Below are 11,796 nucleotides of genomic sequence, written 5' to 3' on the forward strand. Positions count from 1 at the left end.
GCTGCCACTGCCACTTTACACGTGGCCGGCCCCCGGAACAGCCGAACTGAACTGTTGCGCTGTCACCTCCCGGGTTGACCTTCTGACCTCTTTGGACATTTGCTTCCCTGTTTTGCCCTGTTTTGTGTATTTGTGGACTCAGTTTTGTTCTCGTGCTCCTTGTCTTTTGTTTGGTTTCGTTCCCTCCATCCTGGTCCCCCTGGGTGGGTTGTTCCTTTTTTTTCTTGTCTTTCGGTTCTCGGGTTTGGGCTGTCGGGGGCCAGCCCTTGAGGGGGGGGGGGGGGGGGGGGGGGGGGGTGATGTCATGGTCCTGGGCCATGTTGGCCCAGTATTCTTAGTTCTCATGTATTTTTGTATTTTGTTCCTTATTTAGGCCATGTTTCCTGAGTTGCCCTGGTGTGTTGTTCCCCAAGTGTTTTCCCTTCATGACTCTTACCCCCTGTGTGCCCCTCTGCACTGTAAAAACGATAACTAGCAATTGTTGATTTCACTAAAGTTTTTAAATTAAACTGACTTAGAAATAAAACTTTCCATTTACAACCTAAAAAAGCTTGTCTACCCAACAAATTTCTTTCATTGTTGTCCTAACTAAGATTTTCTAGACAGCATAACAAAGATTATCAACTTTTGAGCAGAGTTTCTGAGTCAAGTTGGGAACCAGTGGGAAACCCCGTAGATGACTGGCACATGTGGTCTGAACAAGTTTGAACTAAACCAAACGAACTTTCAACTGAGCCTGAGCAGACCTGAGCTGTGTGATAGTGGTTTACCATGTGTTCTAGACTAAAAACCTCCTAAGAAAATTTGAACCATCGTGGCTAGATTTGGATGTAAATTGCAATTTTTCGACCATTGAGGATTTTCACTTCTGCAGTTGGAGTGTATAATTCTTTTGGACAGGTGCTGGAGCTCCGACCATTTACCCTAGCAGGTAAGCTAACTACATGTGTTATTAAGATTTTCTACAAGCGCCTAGGCTGCATCCTCCTGAGGACCCGGGAGGATGGAACTAGTAAAACACTGAAAAAGGCCAACAATAGCATTTTTAAGTTATCTAAGTGACTTAATTGATTTCCCCCCGGCTAGCTATCGAGCTGGTGGGTAACAGACGTCTCCGAAAACGTCGGAGCGCTTTTGCAAGCATATGTTGTCTTAATAAACTGAACAGATATTAGCAATTTACACAGCTACATTAACGCCTGAAAATATCTTAAAAGTTTATTTTGTGACCCAGAAAGAGTAATATTAAAACTAATTCCACAGGTAGAATTTGCACATGCGCAATAAGGATCGGGGAGTCCGATCCGTACTTTTTTTTTCTCGTTTTTTTTCTACATTATATTGAAATGTTTCAATATTGCAAACATTTTAAGTGATGCTTATTGTAAGGAGGACGTATTTCTCGGACACATTTAGAGGAGTCCACTATGAATTTGGGCAGCCTTCGTGGCGCCGCTGTGTCGTAATCGGGCTACAACAAGCCTCTGAAGGTTTTAGCTCAGAGTAGTGGCCCAGCGCAAAAAGTAATGTTTAATGTTAAACACTCTGATATTTAGACAGACATCACTAAATGACGGTATCTCACACTGGCTTTTTACAGCACTTCTGCCATGGTAAAACTTATTAGCTTATTACCCGTTTTGTAACCAGTTTCAATGTTATCTTTGCATGAAAACGTTATGTTAACCTTGACAACAAACTGGGCCAAGCACGCGTTGTCATGGAGACGTGTTCATGGGTCGGTGTAGGATATGTGCGCCAATTATATGACAGTGATATAAGTAACTTGCATATTGTCTAATATTGTTTTTTCACTTTTTCAATAGCACTGTTACTTTAAAGTAATGTTTAAAGCTGACTTGACAGTTTGTCAGCTGGTGTAAGATTGCCTAATGTACTGTAAGTTAATTGTCACACGCAAATTAAAGTTGTACTTCATGCTCTATATTATAAGATTGCTACATTTTCAGAGCTTTTTACATAATGGGGAAGGAGACAATATTTAAGGAATGATTGTGTGTTGTTGATGTATATTGTGTTACAGATAGTATTATTTTTTCTAGAGTTATTGCATTTTTTTTAACATAGTAACAAAACAAATGTTTGAATTCAAGCTTGCATTTATGTTACATGTCATGTATGTTATCAATCATATACTTGATATAGTAGACAAGTGGTTATATGTAAGTTAATATGATTCCTTACATATTTTTTTCATGATGTCTCTGGTTTTGGCTTGTTGATGTATTCAGCTCCTGCATCTATGGATTCCTTCTGTGTGTTAGATATGGATGTTTTATCCCATTGCAAAAGTGCTTTTGGCAAAATTGACTATGTCTCTTGTGTTTCAGGGGTGGGTTTCATGCAATGCCGATTTTGCAAATTCACAAGCTTTTGAAACATTTCCGCCTTCATCACGGACAAGGTGCACATTGGCCATGCATTCACACAGACTGTGTATGTGTATTTAAAACACCTGGAGCATTACGATCACACCTCTCAAGGTCACACTCAATAGTAAAAATCCACAAAAATTCCACATTTCAGTGTGAACATAATATGTATTTGCATATTGATACTGTTTTTTGTGGAGGGTGTTTCTATTCCTGTGAAAAATGTGTATTCATGAGAGACTTTTGAAGTAGATTTTGCGGTTGATAACACAGTCAGGCATACAACATGGTGCAGACTGTACAAGGCAGCTACCCAGAAATTTTCTGTGCTGAATAAATGGCAATATTTTGGTTATTGTCTTGTTTAGATATCTGAAGAATTTCATCGGATCACAAGCAAAGACCTCCTGGGGACGTTCAATGCATCCCTCGACAAATTTGTGCCTGGCCTGCTGAAACTATACCGGTCTAAGAAGGGAGCTCTTGGTGAGGACATGGAAGACATCTTGGATAAACTTGATGAACAGGTAAGTGCTCCTTTACCTGACATTTTTAGAAGAGAGTATACCTTGGTCATAACAGAAAAAAATGTTGGCTTCAGCCAAAACACATCAATGGAAATGAATGTCATCAGTCATTACTTTGTTTTTATTTGGCGGTATTTTATTTAATTTGTAAAAAGAAAGTAAAATCGTTAAAATGGTGTTTTGTTTTTTTAAGTTTTACATGTTGCTGGGCCTGATCTGTATTTTATTTTCATTACTATAAGAGTTCTGATTTTGCATTGTGTGTAGGTACACCATGTTACTATACTAATTTAAATGCTTGTTTTCCACTGAATACTCTTTAGATATCTGACATTGTGTCCCACCGAAAGACAGCAGCACTGAGAGGCCTGCCCATTTTCCTCGGAGAGGATGCAACACAGGTTTTCCTGAAGTGCTTAGTAAGTACAAAAAAGTAATGCAAGCAAAACTAATTGCTATGAGATGTTTTTAAAAGATGATTTAATCCAAAATGGAAATGTCCACTTCCTCAGTGCAGTCCAGATAATTTTATGGTGAGGATTGCAGTTGTCATAACTCTCGCTGCTTTTTTTTCTGCTGAGGAGCACCTGGGCATTTTTAGTGGGAGTTCAACAGCAGAAAATATTTTTGTACAAAACTCATCACAAGCACAAGGTTGGTTGGTGAAAGATATTGTGCCGTTAATTAAAGGAAAATAAGCTTTTTCTTTTTAAAACCTCCATGAGTCAAATGAGCATCATGGTATAGAGGTTAAAGTTAAGATCTTTAGAAATGTACTTTGTCTTTAATTTTTCTTAGCTTTCAATAATTCATATTTTACTTTTCTTCTCTTCAGGACACTGACATTTTGGAACCAGTGTTGAACGGTGCATCAGTTGCCATCCTGACCATCCTGCAAGATGATGATGCCAATACTTCTGTTTGAGAACAGGCTGTTGTGTTGGAAGGGGACATCGTGCTACATAACATTCCAGACCTCTCTACTGCCTTGGCATACCTCTTTGGCCTTCTGTATGCCCTCAACATTGATTATCCAAAGCAGATGAGTTTACCTTTGAAGCAATTCAGGGCATCTTTTTTGAACTCGGTGGCTCTCGATGCTCACAGCGCATAAGGTCTCTAAAAACAAAGCTTTTGCTGTGTCTGTTAATGGGGAAGCCAGACATGAGTTTAACTTGTTCTTAAACATGTTCAAGTGCATTGTAGAGTCATGTAAAAAAAACAAACAAAAAAAAAAAAACAGTAGTTCAACCCCTTTCCCTCTATATAATCGTTCACCTGTTACAAAGAGTTGCATATTTAGTGTTTGAACTGTTAAAATTAATTAGGAATAAGTGAAGGAAAGAGGGAGGAAAGGAAGAAGGGAGAAAAGAAGGAACAGTCAAAACAGAATGGTTCATTTTGACCTGGTCGGTCAATATGAAGGTGAAGTGAATAAGTGATTATTTGAAATGTAAATATTAGTCAGATGAATCTGTATTATTGAGAATCTATGGTGAAATTTTGTCTTGTAGGATTTTAAAAGATTTGTTATAGTGTTTTTCACTCCACCTGAAGCATGGAACTGGTATTTTACCTGATAGTTCGCTGTTCATTGATGGTAACATTTCTAATGACTTTTGACTTCTGTAGTTCATCATCGTAAGCCCATGTAAAATGTCAATGTCTGGGTACATAGGCAATTGTTTGTTGCACTACCCTATTTAGTGTGCAATAGTTAAGTTAAGCTTTTACAGGACAGTCAGGGTGTGAACGTGAATGACTAAGCTGCTGGACACTTTTCTTTTTTTCTGGACTCTGGAATTTTAATGTCTCTGCTGGGGTGCTCAAAGCACCCTAAAGAAACTGGCAACACGTTTTTTTCTGTTTGTTTGCTTTTTTACAGAAATTCACCCCACTGCCCATGACCTTCTGAAATATACTGAAAGCACTGTTGAAAAAAATGAATACGTTTTTACATAACATTCAGTTGTGCTTTGTTTTATTCTATATCTGTTTGAGTGTTTTTTCAAGTACGATAACAGCATACATTTTTCTTTATTAATATTGGTAAATTTTCAACTCACTGGAGTAAGAATTGTATGATTATTCAACAAGAATATCTGTGTTTGGTGAATTTAGGAATACATGGCCTTGGAGGGAATAATTGTATGTTAATTCAACAGGAATATCTTTGTTTGGTGAAGGCAGAAATGCATGGCATTAAAACCAGAATTTCTTTGTTAGACTTACAGGATTATCCTAATTAGGTGAACAAGTAGATCCAAGTTGGCAGAACATGAAAATATTAGTTAAGTCAACTACAGTTGGCAGAAGTTGAGAAAACTCAAAAATCTCTTGCATCATGTTGCCTTGAAATTTAAAGTTTTCTCAACTTTTTCTTTTTTACAGTGTGGGTATTCATGAGCCCTCGTCTCTCTTTGTGTTTATTCTATGTTTTTCCCCAGCCCGTTATGTCTGTGTTCTCCCTGCGCTCTCTCTCCTCCTGTCTGAACCTCTGTACTTCCTGTTTTACTTCGCCCGTCTCCCGTCAGTGTTGTGTTCACTCCTGCCATGTCTCGTTATGATTATCAGTGTCACCTGTGTTCCCCATGTGCTCCTACTTCCCTCGTTAACCCTCTGTGTATTTATGTCTGCGTCTCCCTCAGTTCTGGGTCGCGTTCTCCCTCATGTTATGTGTGATTCCCCTGTGTTCCTTGGTGAGCTTTATGTTAGTTTTTCCCAGTTTAGTTTTGTATTTCCGGTCATCTTTTGTCAGCAATAAAGCTGCTTTTTGAGTTCATCCCCTGAGTCTGTGAGTTTTGCGATTGGGTCCTCATCCTGCCTGCCACACAGCAATCCATGACAGACCACACAAAACAACAAAGTGTATGATTACATTATTTCCATGGTTGTGAGAAAAACTTGTAATAAAACCAAGCTAAACATATCTACAGTCTATAGTCTACGTTCAAAAGACATCTTCATGAATGAATTGGGTTACAAGATTCAAGAACAAGAAGAGCAGACTGGTAGAAAACATCTAAACAACCCTGTTGTGACAAAGAAGTGTTAGGACAGATCAAACCCAGGAAAAAAGTAAAAAGTACAGAAGAGAGGAACAGCTGAAAAAAGTGGCAAACAAACTGAAAGTCTGAACTTCTATTGGATCTAATTGTATAATGATTTAAACTCGCAGAGTATGAGCTACAGTTTTCCCCGTTTTGGAGGAGGTTGTAGCTCAGGAGGTAGAGCATGTCACCTACTAATCAGAAGGTTGGTGGTTTGATCCTTGGCTGCTCCAGGCTGTGTGCCAAATATCCTTGGGCAAAATACTCCAAATTGCTCTCTGTTGCATCCATCGGAGCGTGACTGATAAATAGAAAGCACTAGTTCTACTTTTCTATTTAGAATTAATACACAGGTGGATTTTTGTTGTTGCATTTCAGACGTGCAGGATTTTGGCCGACGGTTGACCAGCTACCATGATGACTCCATCTCATGCTAGCATCTCTGCTCACGCAGATGCCATGGCTCGCGTGACTCTGTTTCATCTTCTCATCAGCTCTCTGCCAACATTCAGACAGTGATCGGTGGGATGAGAAAGCAGACACTGCGCCAGATGTTTCCTCGCTGATGGGATTGTAAAACCATCTGTTTAACATCGCCTCATCAGACGGTGCCTCATTAAATCATATTTAATAGTGTCACATTGATTTGAATTTATTAAAGACTGTGAAAGACAGTGAGATGAAGAAGATGGTAATGAAGATGCCTACGTTATGTATGAAATGCAATTACAGGTAAACCATCACTCACTAATTAAAAAAAGAAATGTCTAAAAAAATGTAGACATGCAGAATTTGGAGACAAAAATGCATTAAAATTTAAATATACCTGCTTTTTCGGTTATATGAAGTGGCAGTAAGTGTATTTTTGGCTGATTTTGTTCATTTTAGAGTAGACCCTGGATAGACTGTCTACTGTCCACTAGAAATGGCACGATACCACTTTTTTATGTCCGATACCGATATCATAAATTTGGATATCTGCCGATACCGATATGAATCCGATATAGTGGTTGTTTTTTTTTTTTTTTTTTATCAACAAAACAGTTTTTTTAAATATCTTGCTGAATTTTGTATAAGTTCATACTCAAGTTTAAAACAACAACTACACTAAAGCTATTCTGTTATACCTGTATGCAAAAAAAAATATTTCATAGTTCAGCAATACTAATCAATCTAATAAACTTAAACCTACACCATCCTCCCTATTCTGGTATTTTAAAGAGTACTTAGCATAAATATTAAGCAACCTAACTAATAGGGTTCCAACTCCCAGCAACAACAAAAATAAATAAATAAAAAATAGGGAACCACCCCTCACGCTCCACCTCATGATGCTTAATCGACGTAATCAACCTTAATTTGATGCAGTGTGGAAAAAAATGCACAGAAATCAATTCTTTTTCAAGAAATATTAAATAGATTCAACATCTTTCTTCAACAAAATTGCAGACTGCACAGATGGTACCTTCCCAAAGGAAAAAGTACTATAGCTTACTAGGGTATATTAGACTTAACAGTTACTATATGCAGTAATGGACTTCTATACATTTTACATCAGATTAAAACTTTAGGTGTAAGATTCAGATAAATATTAAATAATTAAAAGCGAGACATTTTAAATGAGAATAAGAAAGAAAAGTAGGTCTTTGTGCCCCCTTTTCCCTGTTAATGCCCTATCGGCCCCCCTGGCTAAACTTTGCTAGATCCGCCCCTGCACAGTTACCAGCGTCAGCTACGTAGAAAAAGATCCTCGAGTAGAAAGTAATATTAAATACATTCTAACAACAGCTGATCAAGCTTAAACGTGCTGCTGTTGTTCAGCCGCTGGTTTCCTCTTTCTGGTGCAAAGTGGGCCAAAAGCAAACAAGAGACACGGACTCGCGACAGAAAAGCCGATCAGCTGATCGTTAAGCAGTTTCATGATTGAAGTAGCAGCCGGAGAGCGAGAGGCAGTCGCTCATTAAGCTTAACGCAGGAATGCTTTACAAACATTCAGAGATGGACTTACACACTTGCTGTACTTCTCTCGGGGATAACTTTGTCGGAGATGAAATGCCGGGTTGCTAGCGAAGCTCCACATGCTATCCAGACCACCGACAGGTCCCGCATGCCACAGCCGCTCTATCACGTGATGCATACTGCTCCGAGTGCTAACGTTCTGAGGTGAGTTACAGCGTGTTGCAAGTTTTGTGAGGTGCTTTCGTGATATTTAATGGATCGGATTACATTTTTAATTTTTCTCCGATATGCGATCCAGTAATTTAGGTCAGTATCGGACCGATACGTAATATCGGATCGGTCCATCTCTACTGTCTACCTCAAAGTGTGTGGAGAGGTCAGTGGCTGTCACATAAGGAGGCTCTTGGTTCCCCTGGGTTATTGCATCCAGACTTTCTAAACTCCTTTAATTTGAAAAGGCTGTATTGAATAATTTATAATAATCCAGGCTCCAGTAATGTGCTGTATACCTAAAAACATAATTTTAGATCATGGACCTGTAGGAGTTTGAATGCATCAGTGCTTTGATTTTTCTTTATTTTTAGAAGAAAAGGACATTTTGGAGAATGGCGCACAAGAGTGGTGTGGGGAAGTAGAAGCAACACACACACACACACACACACACACACACACACACACACACACACACACACACACACACACACACACACACACACACATTCAGCTATCTTAGTGAGGTCCTTCATTGTCATAATGCTTTCCCTAGCCCCTTAACCTAACCATTAAAAATGAATGCCTAACCGTAACCTAATTGTAACCCTGACATTAAAACCACATTTTGAGCCTCAAAAAGCCCTTAAGATTTGTGAGGACCGGTGTGTGTGTCCTCACAAGTGACTGTTGGTTCTCACAAGTATAGTAGAATGCAAATTTTCATCCTCACAAAGATAGCTAGACAGGAACACACACACACACACACACACACACACACACACACACACACACACACACACACACACACACACACACACACACACACACACACACACACACACAGAGGATGAAAATCAGAGCATCTGCAAATACATCAGAAAGACGGCCCCTGAGATGAGCTGCTTTAAGAATACCGAAGGCTGCTGAAGACAGACTGTGATGAGGAACAGGTGGAGGAACCTCTAATGGGCAACCAAGTCCCTACATAGGATCTTCCATTGACAGCTAGAGAAAGTGGCTGACATAAAGAAATCCTACAAGTGGCTAAAAAGGGGTGGCTTAGAGGACAGTACAGGCTCTGATCATGACAACATAAGAACAGGCCTCAAGCACCAGAGCCATAGAGGAACGAGTCTGCCACAGCCGACAGGACCCAAATTGCAGACTATGAAAAGCTACACCGGAGACTATCCGGCACATAGTAGCAGAATATAAGATGGGACATTGTACAGTGAAAGTCACAACCAAATGGTTGGACTAATGTACAGAAATATCTTCGGCACGTATGGACTCGAAGTCTCCAAGTCCTGATGGGGAATCCCACAAAAGATGGTTAAGAATAGCAGGGCTAAATCCTGTGGAAGTTCCAGACAGACAATCAGCTGCTGGTTAATCAACCAGACATAGTGGTGGCTGACATGGAGCAGAAGACCGCATTTGACAGGCAGACCTAGAAACAGCTAAAATACTTTGACAAACCCTCAAACTCCCAGGGCTCTGCTAGAAGACCAGATGGACTGGAGGTTCTGAAGTTTCCATTTAGTTTTCCATTTACACTTCTATAAATAAACAATTTTCCACAAACTGCAGACAATTTTTTTTGTTTCCTTGCCAGCTTTAGTCAGGCATTGGAAAAATCTCATTAAATACATTTTTGTTTAATCTACCAAGATTTAAAAAAAAAAATCTTCTTCTTCTAACTTCGCTACATTTATCTACAATAGTCGATCTTATTGGAAACTATACAGATCAAGTTGCAAAACATACAATGACCTAAAAAAAACCACAATGCCAAAACGATATCACAGTAATATTTCATCCAATTAACTTTTGTGTGAAATGCATTTTTAGCGTGTCTATTTATTTGTCTTAAAACGTGATAACGCCACAGTGACCTTGACCTTTAACAACTTTAACAACTTTAACAGCTGTCCTCAAATCATCTTTGTCATCCAATGAATGTCTTTGCCAAATCTGAACAAATTCCCTCAAGACTTTTAAAACATAGCACATCCACAAGCGTGGGACAGATAACCAATCCGAAAAGACCCTAATGATTCTGTCCACAGCACAGGAACATAAAACTCAAAGGATCGATAAAGTCATTAGATATACCCTGAGGCCACACAAAATATTTCTGCACTCTGGCCTGTGAGACGAGTAGCTGCTTTCCAACCTGGACGCTCACTGAAAGCAACAAAAGGAGGCTGTTCAATATCATAATTCAGTGTGTCTCTGGCCAATAAAGGTTCAAGTATTTGATCGTAATGTGATTCGTGATAAGCTGTCATCCTCAACAACAGCAAGCCGTTTTCTTCAATGAAAAAGCCATTACACGCTGTCCTTCACTGGTCATCAGGGAAGCTTGTTCATCCTCTCTGGATCTCTGCAGGTGGAGGAGTGTGTGATGAGTCATTGCACTGTTTTTCTCTCAGCTTCAGTGTAAGAGAGAAGAAAGGGGTGACCGGACCCTGCCTTCATAAATATAGATAAATGAGGCTGCCTGCTGATAGAGCTGTCTCTCACACACACACATGTGCACACATACACACACATACACATGGGTGTGCACATGTCCTTCTTTCAGGACTATGCTGACTTTCAAACCAAAGTTAACAAGAAGGACTGCCTTATGTCTCTGTGCGATCTCCATGGCCAAAACTCACGTGATCATAATACTCTTAATTTACCTCATTAATATTCAAATGTGTGCTTAATATGGTTTTAATTACCTTCTATGCATTGTTCCTGAGTTATCATTAGTGAAACAAAAATGGGGCCTAAGGAAGAAACGAAACACACCTGAAGGTAAAGTAATATTCAAGCACTGAAACTTTCATCGCCCGGGAGCGGTTTTGGCAAACAAGACAGGAAGGTGCTGAGGATAGAGCAAAGTCCAAAAACAGTACAAGAGCTCGCACACAAGGAGATAACTTTGAATGAACAAATACACATGAGGAAACCTAAAAACAAACAAACAATAAATAACAAAGAACACCAACTAGCAAAACAAACATGAGGAATACACACACGCTAGGAAGGAAAAGACAAATGCAAGCAAAGAAAGCATGGCAGTTATACAAATGAGCAAAGAATACAAGCTGGAAAACAAAGGACTATGCAGTCCTGTGAAAAATGAAGCATACCCTTACTGCCTCAACAGGAATTAGGAGAGTTAATAGCAGCCAGGCATTGCTAATCAAATGCACTTGGCTGCTCTTGACATGCCAGGAAACTCACCCCACGCTCAGACCATGAAAACCGATCAGTGAAATTGCAAAAAACTCAAGAGCTACATGTGAGACACTACAGGCCTTCGTTAGCATGTTAAATGTTAGTTCATGACAGAACAAGAAAATTATACAAGTTTGGAAGAGCGACCAGGAGAAATCGTCCTTGATAAGAACACGGCAGCACAACCTAGCTTTGAAAAGTTACATCTGAACAAACCACAAGACTTCTGGAACAATGTGTGTTGGACAGATGAGACCAAAGTGGAGATGTTGGACCACAATACACAACACCATGATCAAAGAAAACAAAACACGGCATATCAGGACACCATCTGTACACCATCAAACATGGTGGTGGAGGCGTGATGATTTGGGTTTGCTTTACAGCCACAGGAACTCGACACCTTGCTGCCAATGAGCT

At 39.5% G+C, this 11,796-nt stretch overlaps 1 long non-coding RNA gene across 1 annotated transcript; it reads left to right on the top strand.

Moving 5' to 3' along the window:
* The first annotated feature begins 2,702 nt into the window (after positions 1-2,702).
* LOC143413046 (uncharacterized) lies at positions 2,703-3,861 on the top strand. Its single transcript, XR_013093604.1, has 3 exons — positions 2,703-2,920; positions 3,244-3,339; positions 3,756-3,861. It is a non-coding gene; the product is annotated as an uncharacterized LOC143413046 (long non-coding RNA).
* Positions 3,862-11,796: the final 7,935 nt, after the last annotated feature.

This window comes from Maylandia zebra, linkage group LG16 (genome assembly GCF_041146795.1).
Source record: "Maylandia zebra isolate NMK-2024a linkage group LG16, Mzebra_GT3a, whole genome shotgun sequence".
Lineage (NCBI taxonomy): Eukaryota > Metazoa > Chordata > Actinopteri > Cichliformes > Cichlidae > Maylandia > Maylandia zebra.